General features: G+C 43.6%; 1 protein-coding gene across 1 annotated transcript in view; it reads right to left on the bottom strand.

Moving 5' to 3' along the window:
• The window catches only part of T265_08440 (hypothetical protein), a gene marked incomplete at both ends in the record, with an annotated part of 17,514 nt that extends 4,617 nt beyond the window's left edge, over positions 1–12,897 (bottom strand). The window contains one exon of the mRNA XM_009174241.1: positions 12,821–12,897. The remainder of the gene's footprint in view (positions 1–12,820) is intronic.
• Between the last annotated feature and the right edge of the window lie 4,674 nt (positions 12,898–17,571).

A 17,571-nucleotide genomic window follows, 5' to 3' on the forward strand; every position in this document is an offset into this window, starting at 1 on the left:
AGACATGTTTCGGTTCACTTTTGTACCACAAAATCAAAGCATCGCTCAAACGTGACTTTGTGTGTTCGGAACACGTCTCCATAGCACGATTTATCTGCCGGATCCTCGCCTAAAGGCGCCTTTTATAACTGAACTAATTTGCTCAAATGAGAGGAATAGTAGTCATTTTGGCTACCGAGTCGGTAAACTTGTATGAGAGAAAAGTCCCCATTTAGGAGAAGGCCACCCGGTATTGAGCTGTTCAGCCAAAATCCTCATGGACCTACTGCTGACAAATTCCTGTGAATTTTACAGTCGGAACGCAACGTGGACTACTCTTGATTACCTCTCATATTCAAAGCGGGAATGTGTGCGACAGACCCTTCTCACATCCCCTGTTCTAAAGTTCCATCTTCATTTCGGCAGGACCTCACATGATCCCTTTTGACAGAGTTCCTGCCTGGCGAACCAATATTTCAAAAGTAGCCATTGGAACTCTCATTTAGAAAGCCGATTTACATGCGAAATAAGTTCACCGTGGACTTGACGTCTGTCTAGCTTCGTGTTTAATCTACACGACTATGTCCAATAGTTGATGAGCAATGAAAGAGGTCGCGTGATGCGGTATCATCAAGACTTTTATCCATTTGGCTGTAGTAAGACGGACAGTTAAAACCGCTTTGTTTGGCCTGTGAGACGTGGGTTCAGAGTAACTCCCCTCTGAAGAGAGACCAACTCGCAAGTTGGGCCACCCGTTGGCCGGTCTTTGAGGGGAAAGGAGTGGTGTACAACGTGTTTGTGGTGCCTGTAGGAAGAACTCACACTTTACCAATCAGAACTGGTTTCATGTGAGAAAAGGGCTATACAGATGAGGAAAAAATTGTGTTCATTGGATGAAACTCAAAGTATGGGAAGGAAATGTGCTGAATTCACACCTAACTAGTGCATCAATACATAGAATCCCAATGCGCGAATTTCATATTCTACCGTTTTGTATGTTTTGCGCCGCAGGGACGTTACATGATACTTGTTTGTAGGTGAGTAGGTGTCTTTTGAAAAGTTATCCACTTCAAAGATAAACCAGAGTAACACGACTTTAATCGATAGTGGTTGATTCTCGCTGGAGGTCAAAGCATTCGTGGATATTCACAGTCAAGTGGTGCAACTGTGATACTACTTATGGGAGAGCACGCGAGTGGTATGTTTTCTGGTAAATCCGCTTTGCATCTCTTCAAAAGTGGGATCTATTACGGAATTTGTGGAGTCGCTCTGTAGCATTTGCTTGGATTTGAGCAACAGTCAATGAATATCCAGGAAAGTTAAGGAAGACGCGTTTAAGGAGATGGATATTCAGTTTTCGTAAACAAGATGCACATGAGAGTTTTGCTTCCCGGTCCAATTGCCTGTAACTGTCCAGTTGATGTTTTCTAATAAACAACTCCGCAGCGAAGGCCTTCTGCCTTTCACAAGTAGGGTGGCGTTTTTGTGAGTCAATAGAGAAATTGCTACAATTCAGTGAAAGTATCACTGAACCAACTTTTTTCAGCCACCCAATGATTTTTTCGAGTGAAATTTCAATGGCTATTCTTCTACGATTCCGTTACCATACAGTCACCTATTCACCATTACTCCCCTTTACAATTTACAATGCTAGGGTGACGATGGGCATTACTGATGAAGCACGCGAGTAGTATGTGTTTTTCTCATAAGTCCGCTTCGCGCCTATTGAAAAGTGAGATTTATTACGGAATTGGTGGAATCGCTTTGTAGCATTCGTTTACGTTTTAGTGATGGTCAACGGGCATCCAGGAAAGTTTAGGAAGACGAGTTCGAGAAGAAGGCGGATACACAGTTTTTACAAACAAGATGCATATGAGAGTTTTGCTTCCCTGTTCAATAGTCTGTAACTGTTTAGTTGGTGTTTTTCAATAAATAACTCCGCAGCGAAGGCCTTCTTCCTTTCACTGGTTGTCTGTTCTGTTGATCTAAATACTCAGGTTGTTTATGGACATCTGGTTTGAAATTCGCACTTTCGGCATCGGTGACACTTGTCGCATTCAACAGAACCCCATCACAGAATGTGTACGGTGTTTCGACTAAATTAGTATGTCATCTTATAGCGCGACAATTCCACTCGTCATTTAGGCAACCATCATTAAAAGTAAATAAACGATATATAAGATGGTCGTTGGCTTGTTCACTGAGCTGGGTAATTTGATTGCAAACGTTTCATCACCAATCGAGGTGACATCATCAGTGCGTTACTGGGGAGCGCAGTAGTGCGTAGCAGTGGGTTGGTGGTTGTGCGTTGAGTGGTGTTACGCGTGTGTTACTATACGTGCTGCTAGCAGGGGATAACCTTTGATCACGATTAGTTGTACGGTCGGGTGGTTCCATTGGTTGCTTCGCTGTCCTGTGTCCCCATTCGCCGATGCCCACGTGACCTTTGAGCGTGGCATCCCCCTGCCGTCGTAATCTGGTCGATGCTGCGGTTACCTTTGTCCCTTCAAGTCCTGGCTTGTGACCTTTATTGATTTGACTCCAAAGAGTTCCTTGTTTCTTTGTTCGTAAATCCAATATTCGGTCCTCCTTGAGTGTTCCGGTTGAGGTGTTGGTATTTTGTACGTAGGGGTGCGTAAATTGGATCCATTTCGATGCGCCGGTTGATCGAATCTGCTGTGGAGTATTATACTTCCAGAAATTCTCTTCCGTGCCTCCTGTCTCTGTATGCCAAAATTTTTGCGTTTTCTAGATTGAATCTGTGGCCTTTTTGGTCCTCGTGTATGGATATCAAGGACAGGGGGTCATGTCTCCTGATGGCCGCGTTGTGTTCCTTTATTCGTGTACATAGTCTCCTCCCAGTTTTCCCGAGGTAGAATTTCTTGCAGTTGTTGCAGTTGAATTGGTATATCATATTGTTCTTCTTGGTTTTGTCTTGATTGTCCTTCGGTCTAAAGATTATTTCCCTTAGGGTGGTATTCGGTTTGTGGGCCACGAAGACTCCTTTCCGAGCCAATAATCTGTTTGCAAGTTCTGATATGTTCTTGATGTAAGGCAGGACTACCCGTCTGGTGGTTTGTTCTTGCTGTTGCCGTTGTTGAAATCTTTTCTTCTTCAAGCTTCTCTTGATAAAATTCCTCGGATATCCATTGTTCTGGAATGCTGTGAATAGAAGGGTTTCTTGCCTCTTCCGTAGTTCTGTGGAGCTGCATTGTGTCTCCACCCTCTTGAACACGGTTTGGACGCAGCTATCCGGATTTTATGGCCTCTCCTGGTGTCGAAGCTACCTCCGAAGACTGAACTCCTTAAACACATGACCTGGTGTTGACCCGAATGACGTCATATCTCCCTGAAGTCAGGACTGCTTTACCCAGCGGACCGTTTTTGAGGGACGATTTGAATAAACTTTGATTGTGTCTTACAACAGGTATGTTTAAACAGTTCATGCAGTGACTGATACACACCCTCGCACCTGTACATCCTTGCTGATGTGATCGATTGCAATCGACAAGAAACCAAATCAATGAAATAATCGATTGACCCGAATTAGTTGCAGACTAGCGGCGGAATCCGGTGGCACACCAATAGAATTTCACAGACTCCCCCTGTTTTGAGACAGTGCATAGTTGAACGCTTAAATCCATCACATTCTTTCTTACTAGCATCAGTGCGTGCTGTCCAAACGGATAAGACCCAACTTAAAGCTGTCCCCTTGTCGTGATAGTTGGGCTTCAGTGCTGCAATGATCTTGCTGTGTGAACTAGCTGGAACTCGGTTCCTCAGAGTTCAGCCACGCCAAGAAGGCTGAAGGATGACGGAGAACTCTGGTGGGTTGCGAAGGTTCCAGAGATGCAGTAGGCCTTCGCTACCGATGGAAGCTGCGTCCCAGTTCACCTGATTCGATACACCCACCAAAAGGATACAGGTGTCAGCGAAACAATCTGTGAAAAGACGGGAAGACAATTCGTTCGCAAGAGGATTATCTCGGAAAACTGTCTAAGGATATTAAAGAGTTTGGGTTGGGTTCCCTCATCCTAACCCGGAGGAAGCCCACAAACCTGAATGGAACAATGACACCATCCCACTATGAGCAACAAAAATCCGAACCGAAGTAATGGTGAACTGTGTGACAAATCCACATTAAAGAACTGGAAGAGGAGCTCCTAGGTTGTGACTCAAATCACTAAAAAGGGTACACGAACGTTATGCAAAAGTCATCGTGACATCATTCTGGTAGCCATGGCATCCAAAATGCTCTTTGAGATTATTTTGTGCAGGTTGGTTGACTATAAAAGGAGACAAACTCGTGAGAATCAAGCTGAGTTTTGCTCTGGCCTCAGATGCTTTGACCGTATCTTCAATCTGCGGCAAGTTCTTGAACAGCGACACTCTTTCAAACATACCACAATTTTCGTTCTCTTGATATAAAACCTGCTTTTGACTCTGCCGATCTTCAGAAACTCTGGCAGTGTTTGATGAGCAAGAGCGTCCATTTCAAATTTATATCCCCTTTGAGAACACTGTTCGCCAACTCCTGTGGGAGCTTGCAGCCATACAGCTAGCTTTTGTCTCAGTTCACTATATCCGGCGGTGTATGACAAGACTTCCCTCTCTAAGCATTCCCCTTCGAATTCGCTATTGATAGGCTGCGTGAAATTACTCTCCCTGGCTCTGAAACCTCCGGAATCGAAATGCTCTCGGGGCTTTTGCTCACAGACATTGAGTATGCGGACGATACCGTTCTCCTTGGTCACAATCTTTCGAAAGATGCAAACTACTTTAGACATCCTAAATAACTGCAATACACTACTCATAAGGTTGCTGAAAATTCGTTGAGAGCCCACGACCGGCTTCACCCATTTTGGGGCTCATCAGGTAGGCACAGTCCCCGAGGATCCGTCAACTTTATGTTCTACTTGAAAGGTTGAAAAAAACCCGATTTTTTTCAACCTTTCAAGTAGAACATAAAGTTGACGGATCCTCGGGGACTGTGCCTACCTGATGAGCCCCAAAATGGGTGAAGCCGGTCGTGGGCTCTCAACGAATTTTCAGCAACCTTATGAGTAGTGCATTACAAATATACATGTATCGCGACATCTCCAATGTCGTAGCGACTGAAACATGAGGCGGCCTGGTGCAGCACACTTAGTTGCCTTAAAACATGACAAGCGAGAGATTCAACTGGGTTCCAGGTGAGACTCTCGAAAAGCCAAGTTATAGCTTGCAAATGAGCGTATATTTTAAATAATTCTTCAGCGCGGTTTGGCATGCGCTTGCCACCTGCAAAGCATAAAGTGCTGCCTCAAGACTGGATATGATCAAAAACTCAAACCTCAGGGCTATAGACGGGTCGATCGATGCGGTAGATAAATTTGTTTAACTGGGCACTTGTACAATTTCCGGTGGACTTATCAAAGATGAGATTACTTCTTAAATCAGGAAGGCCAGGACAGCTTTTGCCAAACTCTGACACCCATGGGGGTGAAATGACTTCATTTTGCTTACCAAATGTAGGGTTCCCACTGCTTTTTGGATCAGTCGTCAGTGTTTGACCATCGGTTTCTCTGACGCATTGGTAGGATCTGTTGGGAACATTGGATTAGTAATGCTGACCTACGGTAGATGGCTTCGCTAAAGAAGAACTCACTCGATGGACGAGTCATTCGCACTTCATGGGCCATGCTCGCTAGGACATGCTTTACGCATGCGAAAGGACCGTCTACCTCGTAGAGACCTTTCAGCACAGCCCTGTGATGAGTGGAAGTGACCGAGAGGTTGGCAACGAAATATCAATACACTAACGATTAAACTCTGTCGGATGGACAACTGCCACCTCTCTAAATAAGGACTCTGAGGTTAACGTCAATAGCAGACGTGGTTCAATCATGCAGTCACGGGCGCTCGCTCATCATAGCGATCAGCTTACGTCCAAAGTGCCACTTGTACATGGTTTGTATTCGGTAAATCGACTAACTGAAACAGATGAGGCAAATGCATATACCATCAATTTATTGGTGTTACAAGGCCCAAAACACCGTAGCATAACATTCTGCGAGCGCACAAAGGTAGAAATGAGATGAACATCGATTTTATTCGTTGTCATTTAATCAACTATCTCAATGGAGAGATAATCGGAGTAAGTTAGAATATAGTGAGAGGGCTAACTCTACATGGTTACGTGAAAATAGCACTTGTTTAAACGAATACACTCAACATATGTCACTCAGGCAGTCGATGCCCAAAAGCTAGCGCGACAGTCATTTGGTCTGATATCGATTTTTCATGGGTTATCGATCGGCTGAAATACGAGTGAACACAAGAAAGCAAAGACGAGCATGGTTGCCTAAACTGAACACCACATTTACCCACCGTAGAAGTTCTGTGATGATGTGGGACGTAATTAGGACATGAAACCCATACAAAAGAAAACTGTGGTCATTTCCTTTGAATGTCTGTAGTTCAGAAGCGACAACAGCTTGTTCTACAGTCCCATGGGAATTATGTTAACCCATTGTATTGCGTATGACAAACAGATGGATTGACTCACCCTATTTAACAACGGTTGTTTGAAAGTCCAACTAGAACATGAATTGCTGGTGGCACGAGCTGAGCAACGAACGTACAGTGACTGAGGTGCGTACCCATTTGATTGGTGCGAACATTTATAGAATAATGGTAGTGCCGTTCACGGATTGGCATTAGTGAGACCAATGTGATCGTTACTGACGCTAATGTATCTTCTGAATTATTGCATTCTTGACCTCAGTTTGAAATCCTGATGAACGGTTCACAACATATCCGTCGGGCAATGTGTTGGTAGGGGAAACAAACTTTGTTGAAGTGACTGGTTGTTGATCTGGTGGCTATTGATCTGTTTTCTCTGTTTAACTAGACCAATATGTCCGATGGTCTCACGTGACCACATCCAAAGATAATAAACGGACTAGTCAGTGCACCTCTGAAGATAACCTGTTATGTCGGGGATGAATCCTCTTACAACCGGGATGGAAAAATACAGCACTCAGAGTTCTAGATTTTACAGTCAATTGATAAAAACTTTTTTAAAAACCACTCCGCACAAGAAGCCACCAAAGCGAGGTTTTGCACTGCGGGCCCGCTGAAGTTACATTTGATTTTCGTAGGGTTTTCATCCTGGCTGACAAAAAATTCTTCCTCAGCACCATGAGTTGTTCAGCTGTTCCATCTGCAACTACAACATAAAATCTGCGCGTTTTTTGTGACAACCTGAATCATAACCGTGAAACTCTTGATGATGACATGGAGAAGGCTAATATGCTTGGTGGTTTGGACGGCACGCCTGATTCAGCATTACGCAATGAAAGCAGTAGTTCGAGCTCAGAAACACCAGTAGAAAGCGACTAGATCGCGGATATCCTCACCTAGGAGACTGGTAACTTTCAGGATGATTTAGTATACCTTTTGTGCGTAGAAGTTTGTTTGACCTTGTGAACAACTACCCCTATTTTCTCACAGCGTCATCCAAGTCACGTGCTGCAGCTGTTTCATGTGACCACCCAGATATTGATCAGAGAAAGGTACTTGCCAGATTGACGTATCCATGTAAAAGTAGAGTGGTTATCCGGAGCTGTCCCCGACTTATAGTGAGGCAAAAATCTTCAACTCAAATGATACTACAAACTTTGTGCTTGTTTTGGGAACATCGGTCTGGAAGACGCAGCAATTTAACAGGAGGGGTTATTTTCAATTGTGGCTGAGAAACTTGAGAGGGAATCTAAGATTGCGCAGTCAGGGGTTGCCGAATTTCTAAACAGTTGAAAGACAACAGATCTTTAGTCATCTAATGAGAGGCTCCCTGCCACAGCATTGGTACCTCCAAGCCGCTGTACAAACAAACAACTTTACGTCACCCGGAGTTCACTTCGGTGTGGAAATCTATTTGTTCCTGTTATTCGTCCAAACATCGTGGATATGAATCCCGAAACCGAATGGAGCCGCCCGATTCTCTATATCTTAAGTCACCTGAGGTTTGATTGATCATTCATTTGCACAATGGTCGGACAGGACATTAGCCAAAATAAAGACTATACGTCCGCACTTCTCACAAACCTCAAACCATTCGGAGGTTGCATTTTCCCATCTGACTGTAACATGACAATCTGAATGCCTCCGTCCAAAAGGGGGAAAAAATCAGCCGATTACAGATATCGGCTCATCAACCTGTTCGAAATGGCGGCCAAGATATTCGCGATACTTCCACTCAGACGGTTTTCAGTAGAATAACCCCATTGCAACTGAACCAAGGAGGCTTTCATGGTGTAACGTTTATACTACTGATGAAACATGCCAGTAGTGTCAGGCCAGGTGCCAAACCACCGTCCTTGCAACTGGCGACAGGTTGATATGGATTTATTGAACAGTTTTGCAATTTTTGTCTGTCGTTGTCTAGTAATCGAACAGCGTCCATGAAAGTTGGAGAGGGCGTCTGGAAATGCTGACTCCTCAAAAATGATGTTTCTAATTTCGTGTCAGAAAGCTTGTAACTGGCTGGCTCGTGTGTTGGCCACTAAAACAGCGCACTCGAAGTCAGTCTTCATCCAATCAAGTGTCGTAACCAGAACCAGTATGGAAATCCCATGGCCACGACATTTCGGGGAAAGAGGTGCTTGCACTTTCCTGAAGGACTTTGAGGGTGTGGCAGGTTGGGCATCCCTCAACCGGCCGGTTTTTCAGTAACAAGTTACGAACAATTAAAACATATTCGGGAAGTTTATTGAACCTTACACAAATTTGATTTCAACAAGAAACTTGAATGAATCTTAGCTGAACCTTCCGCGAACTTGGTGCAACCTGAATTTAGTTGGGGTTATGCGGAACTCGGCGGCTGTGTCTACCTGGAGGGGGGTCAACAAAGGCTAAAATGGTCTTTTACTGAGAAATTGTGGCTAGTGTTCTTCAAAAAAATTGACATGAATTGTCAAAAATGTCACTCAGATATTTGGAAAAATGCTAAAATATCATTTCGTCAAGGTCGTTTAGAATAGATTTATTGAAATCCCTTAAACAGTTAGTGGACATTTAGAAGCAGTGAAGAGCCTTGCCCGTTGGAGGGAAACAGTGTAAACGGTGCAAGATTTTTCACTGAGCATGCATATGGAATGCTGTAATAAAGTAATTAATCAAGTAAGTAGGTAGGCATGCAAGTGATTATTTGAGTTGGTAAGTAAATAAGCAAGCAAGTAATTAAGTATCACCTCGGGGTACTGACCACCTAGGCCTGGCACCAGTCTCGGTGAACTAAGCAACTCCAGACAGAGCCAACTACACTGTCGGGTTTTGACATACTGGTTACTTTCGACGGTGAAAAATACTACATAACTGGTAACTTAACAGCATTTCCAACCAGAACACAGGAGAGTCTCATGGGGCTCGCCCTACGTGCTATCAACTGTGATGTTAATATTTTGGTTCACGAACCGACGGTCAGTTCCTCGCTATGTTGTTGGACTGAAGCTTCCTAAGGTCACAGGCGGTGACCTGTTTTTAATCATCATTTTGGGGTCTCTACTTACTGTATGCGTTGTTCATGTCGTTGAGTGTTCATTAATACTACCGACTTTCCCTCCTGACCCCGTGCTACGGACACCTCATGCCTGAATGCGGGTCCTGAGGCGCACTGCTTCTTGAAAAGCATTCGACATTGTCCTTTTTCCAGTTGCTGTTCTTCGCGTCCTGAGGCGCACTGCTTCTTGAAAAGCACTCGACATTGTCCATTTTACAGTTGCTGTTCTTTGCGCGTGTTTCCATTCCAAACATTCTTACATATGTTGGAGATCATTTTGTCTGGATGGAAACTATTGCTGGCACGTCCTCGAATGAAACGCCCCCCATTTTTATGTCTTTCTTTACACCTTCTTTTACACATCTGTCACCCATTTATTTTTTAGTTTTGTCCACATGGCATAGTGGATCAGAAGGTCATAGGTTCAGTGTGTGGTAGGGGGCTGCTGGAGGGCGTGGGTAAGAGATAATCTGATAATGACTGAGATGAAAAAGGGTAGCAGAATCCTACCTTGGATCCAAGACCGAAAATTTGGATCCATCAAGACAGGTGATGGGTTTCTGGGTTTCCGCTTGTGAGGTCAGATCTGAGAAAAAACGATCACCAGTGCTTTGTTATTGTGTTTTTGAAGAACACACCGCAAGCTAGCAACTCAGAGTTTCGGCCTGCATACACGGGAAAAGTTTACTGGCCGATCAGCGCAGGCTGTGAGTTGCTGGTTCCTTATATTTGCGCATACGATGTACACATCTTGAGATATATTAGAGTTTCTAATTTCCGATACTTTAAAGCGTAACGTGTAGACCGCTGACTCAGTAAGTCGGACGCTCGAAAGTATCTCGTTGCCCAAATTACTCGAAAAATGAGGTGATAGTTAGAAACGTGAAATGCCATGGAGTTTTTTTGGGGTACCATTCTTTAAAAATACTCGGTTTGTTGTCCGCTATTATCCGTTTAAACCAAGCACAGCTAGGTGTCATCTACTTGGTGCTTGTCAGTCATTCCTTACCTCGTGGAGCGGATTTTACGGATGCTACTTGGAAATTTCCTAGAGTGTTTTCATAAAGGAAACTACTCACAAGATTGCTGAAAACTCTTCGACAACCCACGACCGGTTTCGCCCTTCTTGGGGCTCATCAGGTAGGCGCACTTTCCGAGTTGCCGTCATTCTTATGCTCCACTTGAACCCAAATTGGACTGTTTTCGAGAAATACACTCACTGGAGATTCAATTGAATCTCTCATTTATGATGACCTTCAACTGAATGTGCTACACACAGGCCGCCTCATGATTCAGTTGGCACGATATTCGAGATATCGCAGTATATTTTATCGGGCTATCGGGTTACACAACCCTGTGGCAAAGTCTACTCTCCTCCCAGTGAAAATTTCGACGCCAAGAAGAAAACTAGTGAAAAACCGTGCTCTATTTACCTCTCTATTATTTTCGAACGAACGTTCCGAACGAACTGTGGTGTCACTCACACAAAACTTTTCCACACACCTGTTTGAAAATCTTTCGGTTTTGTCATGTTGATAATGTGGGAATGCTGTCACATGAATACACCATACAGTGCCTAACACGTCGAATTCTTTTTGTTTTTGGGCTTCAAGGACAAGCAGTTGTTTTAAAATACATAACACCTCCAAATAAAGAAATTAAACTTAGGAAATAACGGCAGGAAAGAAGAAAGGACTCACAACATATTTGAGTCACGGGAAACCCTCTCTGATTATGCCGCCTTCTAGTCGAGTTTACTCCACTCCAAAAGCTGATGGGCAATGCTTTGTTATAAAAGTGCTCAATGCTTGTAGAGGCGATGTGATCTGATATTCATATTCAAATTAACTTGCAAATGATGTTTCTTAATGTCCGGTAAAGAAGAGGGGACAAATTAACTTGCAAATGATGTTTCTTAATATCCGACATAGCAGAGGGGTCGGACTGTCGAGCTTGTACTTTCTGGGTAGATTGGATCGCTGTGGGTTCGAACTGATTCACAGTGCGAAAGATGGATGTCTACAGCATGTACATTCAAATGTTCAAAGCTGTGAGAATACTGGTGGAATGCCAGCAGCCAACCTAACGCGTTTCTTCGACTGATCACAGCAGCAAACAACCAACCTGTACTGTGTCAGTATGCAACTCCAGGTTATTGATGATTTTTGATACGATAACAACAAAGAGGAATTTCTCTTGATAGCAGTTTGAGGAAAAAACATTTATTGCCGAGTGCGTTCTTCCCTGGCCAACTGAATGAACAGATATGTTGTACTCATGAGGAGAACGAATGATCAAGCAATGCTACAGAATTCCACATATGTAGGTCAATCTAAGGGTACAACCTGTCTAATGCACAGGCATCCCAGTTCTGGTGTTCACTCAGCTGCACAACAATTAAGTAGTCCATAACAAGCGAGATGCCGGATTTTTGTGATCAAACCACTGCCGTGCACATGATTGGTCCGACCAAGATAAGGGAGTAAGTTGAATCGATACGGAAGAATGTACGTAAAACTAGAGCAGATTTAGTGCACTTGAGTAGATAGTAGCATTAAGAAGTAACCTCAGACAAAGTGTAAGCAACATCCACAGTTGGTGACTAAACCGGTCTATCCGGAAAATAGGATTAGGACATCGCAATTCTAGAGTTCGATTAGAAAAAACTAAGTATTTCTCCGACTGCTTTAAACGCACTTTGACCTTGAGCTTGAATAAGGTGGTGCGCGTTTAGTTTCTTAGCGCCAGTATTGGTGAACTAACGCTTGACATAGAATTAGAAACCAAAAGATCGAAACAGCAGTCTATGGTATTGTAGACTGCGTCGTGATCTACAAATTATTGATTAATGCAGATGTTGGTGCCGTTTTGTATGTCCTGGATGGCTTGTGTATCAGAAAGTGACTGTGAATGAACTAAACCGATTCAGTGTCCCCTCCGGTGCTTGTTTGAACCCTTCATAACGTCATTTAACCTCTTTGGGAAAAATATGACCAGAAATTGAAAAGTTGAAACACATGAGGCTTTCTTGTAAGTAAGACCTTTGAATGAAAAGAAACAATCTAAGCACCTTACTAGAATTTATTTTAACAGGAAGTAGTGCACACCAATCAAATCATAACTGAGTGAAGATACAGTTCTTGACATAACACTACTTATTAGGTTGATGAAAAATATATGACAGCTGAATGCTGGTTTCGCCCTTCTTGGGGCTTATCAGGCAGGTTAGTCACCGAATTTCTATCAATCATATGTTCCACTTAAACATCAAAGTGTACTTCAGAGAAGTCATACACTCACTTGCAAGCTGGAACACGAAGCGGTCTATGATCACCACATTCAGTTGAAGACTGTTATAGACAGTAGGGTTCAGCTAAAATTTGTATCGGTCGCCGGTTAAGGGAAACAACATATCCGATGGCTGAAGACCATTAAGTCCACTGAACCATCCGGTCACTTGGTCTACACTTTTCCAATCACAATCACACAGTTTTATACCTGAAAACGGTTAGTCGATCGATCCACTAATCGATTGGCTGTTCTGCACACACCCAATAGTAGTAAAGGAGCTGTTCAAGGTTGAATTCACATGAAAGATGAAATGTAGATTGGGATCACTGAGATATTTCTAGGCCCCCAACTGTCCATTTTAGTGGACCAAGTTATGCACATGTACATTACATGTACACCCCGACTATTCTGGGGGGTTGATCGAAATCAATCCTTGGTGCATGTTCTCCTGTTTGTCAAAGCTCACGCAGAATTTCGTCCGAAAGGGCCTTACGGTAGCTTTCACCCAGTAGATCGCGTTATCTGAGCTATCAGGCACCTTAAAGATTTCAATCCCTCCAGATGAACAAGTGAACAATGGAGTCGGATACACAACTGTCAAGGCAAATATCCGTTGTGTAGAGCCGCGTTACAACCGCGTGGTTGGGAGAGATGGAGAGGGATAGTGTAGTTGATCAACGCCTACGAGGCCAGAAAGGTATCCGTGTGAAAGATTGGGAAACCTCTTCTTATCGGAAATGTGACGTGGTTGGGAGAGATGGAGAGGGATAGTGCAGTTGATCAACGCCCATGAGGCCAGAAAGGGATCCGTGTGAAAGCTTGGGAAACTTCTTCTTATCGGAAATGTGTCGCTAACTCAATAGTTCCATGTCAGTTTTTTTCACGCAAGTTCATTTTGGGTGGGTGCTTCTTTCGTCCGTCCTTATTGAGTGGTTCAGCACTCGGACTCAGTCGAGATAGACCGTTCGCTTGTCTTCCTTGTCGAGTATATTACTGAAATAGATAGAAGTAGTTGTTTGTTCCGTCCCGCTCATTGTGTTGCAATTCTTCATTTGTTCAAAGTGCTCAATTCTGTCACCTCATCAAAGTATTTGTAATACTCAACTTTGCAAGAATATGCAGTCGCACTACCCGACTAACAAAGAGATTTGCTTTTTGGAGTCAATCTACAGACTGCTCGAATACCGGGCCTATAAAAAGTAGATAGATAACTAGTCTTTATTTCATATATTCCCAACTTTGACTCTCAAATTTGCTACGGTAGTTTCAGTCGCGGGATCTATTTTTGGCGCATGTGAAGATTAATATGCCGAAATTCTCACCGAACTAGGGCCGAACTATGAGGAGGAGCAGGACAAAATTCAAGCGTGGAACTAGTCCACTACAGTGTAAATGAACAGGGGTGGATCTCATACTACTTCTTACAGACTGCAGAGTTGTATGGATTGTATCTCCTGCGAGTATGGGCCAGTCTTTCTTACGAAAATGCTTTCGTTACTATTCTTCGTCAACCAAGGCCAGAGCGTCTCTGGTTAGTGTGCCACTAAAGAAACTCGTCGCGGGACTCTAACGTGATACGGCGGTTTACTTATCTTGGCAAACGATTGAGCTATGCCCATGCAGCACCCACCAGGCTGGTCAACAAATAGTCTGCTGGTCCTCCACTTGAGGGTTCGGAGAAAATGTGGCAACTAGTTCTTTACGAGTCGTACACCGATCAGCGTAACATTGCACAAAGGATTTTGACCGTAAGCTTTAGCCGAAAGTGCTATATGCCCTTCTGTCTAGGCTTTGGCATCCTATAGGATAATTAATTACTCCACGTAGCATCGGCCGTCGGCATCTACGTCAGACAGTCACACCATTCGTTTCATGTAGCTGAAAGAATAGAGGAAAACTGGTGCCTGCACTCCTAATTCTTTCTAGCCCATCTAATGACCACACTTCTGTAACCGTCAGCTGTAGGCGCGTCACTCAGTGACTCAAGGAAGTGATCAGTTGTTAAACACCAATCAAGTCCCTTCATCTCCACTGATCTGACCCTGTTCATCAGTTTTGGTTAAAGGGTTTACTGTTCGAAGCCTTAGGCGGTTGGTCAACAAGTCTCTCTTGTGCACACTATTGATACACTATCGATCGACCTATGCTGCTCTACTGACATCCGAATACAAGAACTGAGCGCACTGACCAGACAAACAGCACCTTCGCTGTATAGGAGCAGTCGACTGCGGAATTCCGGTGATCATTCAACTGCCACAGCTGGTGCGGCATTGTTGGTAAAGCTCTCGGATCCAGAGATGAGGAGTTCTAGCTTGACTGCATACCAGTCTTTGTATCGTTTGTCAGTCCACTTCCACGAGTATTCACGCCTGTAGTAATAATGACCACCTTTTGTTTATAGATTCTGCCTACGAACCGACAGAGAATAGCGTTGCTTCCAAGAAATGCAGTTTTGTATCTGGAAATAACCACTCCGTTGTTCACCGGAACTTGGTCCGACATAGCCTTAGTCCGTAGATTTCAATGCTCAAGTAGGACGCTTCAGTTCATTTCAGAGGTAACTTTGTGGCAACTCTAGTTTAGACGTATTGAAAACGGTGGGTGACTTGAAGAACTCTATGCCAAGAAAGTGTAGTTTTTCTCGACCTTAAAGGAGCATTTGTCTCCGAAGACGTGTCAGTCTTTCCAAGTGTGCGTGACCAAAACGTGATGATTCTGAAGATTTTAAAATATACTCTTTAGTGTCCACCCCAGAGAGTCCAAAGTGAACGTGCCCGAAGTTCGACAGGACTTCTTGTTTCCCTGTTGTCCATCTAATCCTGGAGTGCATGCTTCATTGAATCGTAGATTTTAATATCTTGATATCTTGAATAAGACTAGAGGAAATGAATATTGTGGACAACGCTGTCTTGTTATTCAAGCGGATTTTAATATTTTGATATTTGGAATAAGACTAGCAAAAATGAATGTTGTGGACAACTTTATCTTGTTATTCAGCGATCGTCAGACCGTACGTAGTACATACGACATGGCTCAGTGGTTAGAACACGAACATACTGATCAGAAGGTCATTGGTTCGAACCCGACTTCTGCCTCTTGACTCCATCTGTCTGGGACTGGCAGTATCCCAGCCCTCGTGTATCCTTTTGGTGACATGGCAGCTAGGTACCGAAAAGGTATTACAGCTGAACACACATACATACATACATACATACATACATACTACAAAACATACATACATACATACATACATACATACATACATACATACATACATACATACATACATACATACATACATACATACATACATACATACATACATACATACATACAAATAGAATTTCGCGTGTGCTATCTAGTTTCAATGTGGGCTGTGTACCCTCAAATATGAAGTGTGGCTTCGGGATCTTTATTCTCTTAGTGTGCTGGGGGAGGAACTTCAGTCTACAGATCGGTGTACCTCTCTAGACAACCGCATAAACCCTGCCTGCAGTGTGGTCGAACTCAGTGGACGCATCAAAAATGGCCAGAAATAATTGCGAACCTCCTTCAGTTATGACGGTCCTACCCCTTGGTTGCAAAATTTGGCCTGTTCTATTAGAGAACCTTTAACAAATTCGGATGTCTCACCATCGATGTCTTCGCAGATGGTAGTTAGCTGCAGCAAGTTAACAAGTTAACAAGTGGTGCTTGAGGCACCACTGAAGTATCAGAAACAGTAGGATAAAAAAAATCAATTTTCGAAGGCTAAGATGTTTGGATTGCATGATACGCAAGTCAAACCGGAAAAAGTGATGCCTCTTGCTCCAAATAGCCAATGTTGCGGTTCACGAGGGATATGCCATGACTTGGCAACCACAGGGAAACGAAAGCAGACACTCTCAGACTGAGTGTCGGGTCATTTCCAGCCTTTTTGGTTGGGATCTACGTAACCCTCCCAAAAGAAGGTTGTTAGCGCTATTGTTTTTTACTCGAAGTAATATCACAGGGTGAATAACACTAACAATAAACAGTGATGTATAGTGGCTACCAGAGACACTAGTACAACTGAATAACACACAAAAGGAAATAAGAGACTTATCAAGTACTTTGTTTGATAGGTTGTAATAGACGCAACCGAGGTTTGTAAGACGCAGTGTAATTGAATGCGAGTCTTGACGGAGTGCGTTGAAATCTGGCCTGTTTCTTGTCGTTTAATCCAAAACGATATCGAGCCCAGACTTTTCCTGCACAGTAAGTCACGCGTAGGTTTGAACTGACCCTCGTCAAGGCGCTGTGTGAAGTGACGAGCGTCGGCCTCCTGCTGTCGTTGTGAATGAGGATGCACTTGCGTCGTTTGTCTTAGGATAAGATTCCAGTAATCTCGGTTAGTCGTGGGGCGAAATGTTCATGACGTAATCAGAACAGGAGTGAAACAGTGGATGTGCATGCGTTAAGCAGATTATGTGAGTGAATGAAGGTAAACATTAATGAGATAGTAACCGAACTGTGAAAGCGGTTGAAGATAAACGTTGAAGGGATGGTAACCAACAAGGTCAGAACACCTACCGGGAATAATACGTAACCCCTCTCAATTGTGAGCACGCTGTGGCCTCCTACCCGCACTTTATGGTGAAAGTTTATCCTTGGTTGTGTGGGTTTATTTATACGAAGGTTCGTAGAATTCGTTGGATAAACCACTCTAACGACTCTCGTTTAGGAATGGCGCCTAGGTTCGTTATCGTTCCAAGTTATGGACACCTTGTTGTTGCTGGTTT

Source organism: Opisthorchis viverrini, assembly GCF_000715545.1.
Source record: "Opisthorchis viverrini unplaced genomic scaffold opera_v5_219, whole genome shotgun sequence".
NCBI lineage: Eukaryota > Metazoa > Platyhelminthes > Trematoda > Opisthorchiida > Opisthorchiidae > Opisthorchis > Opisthorchis viverrini.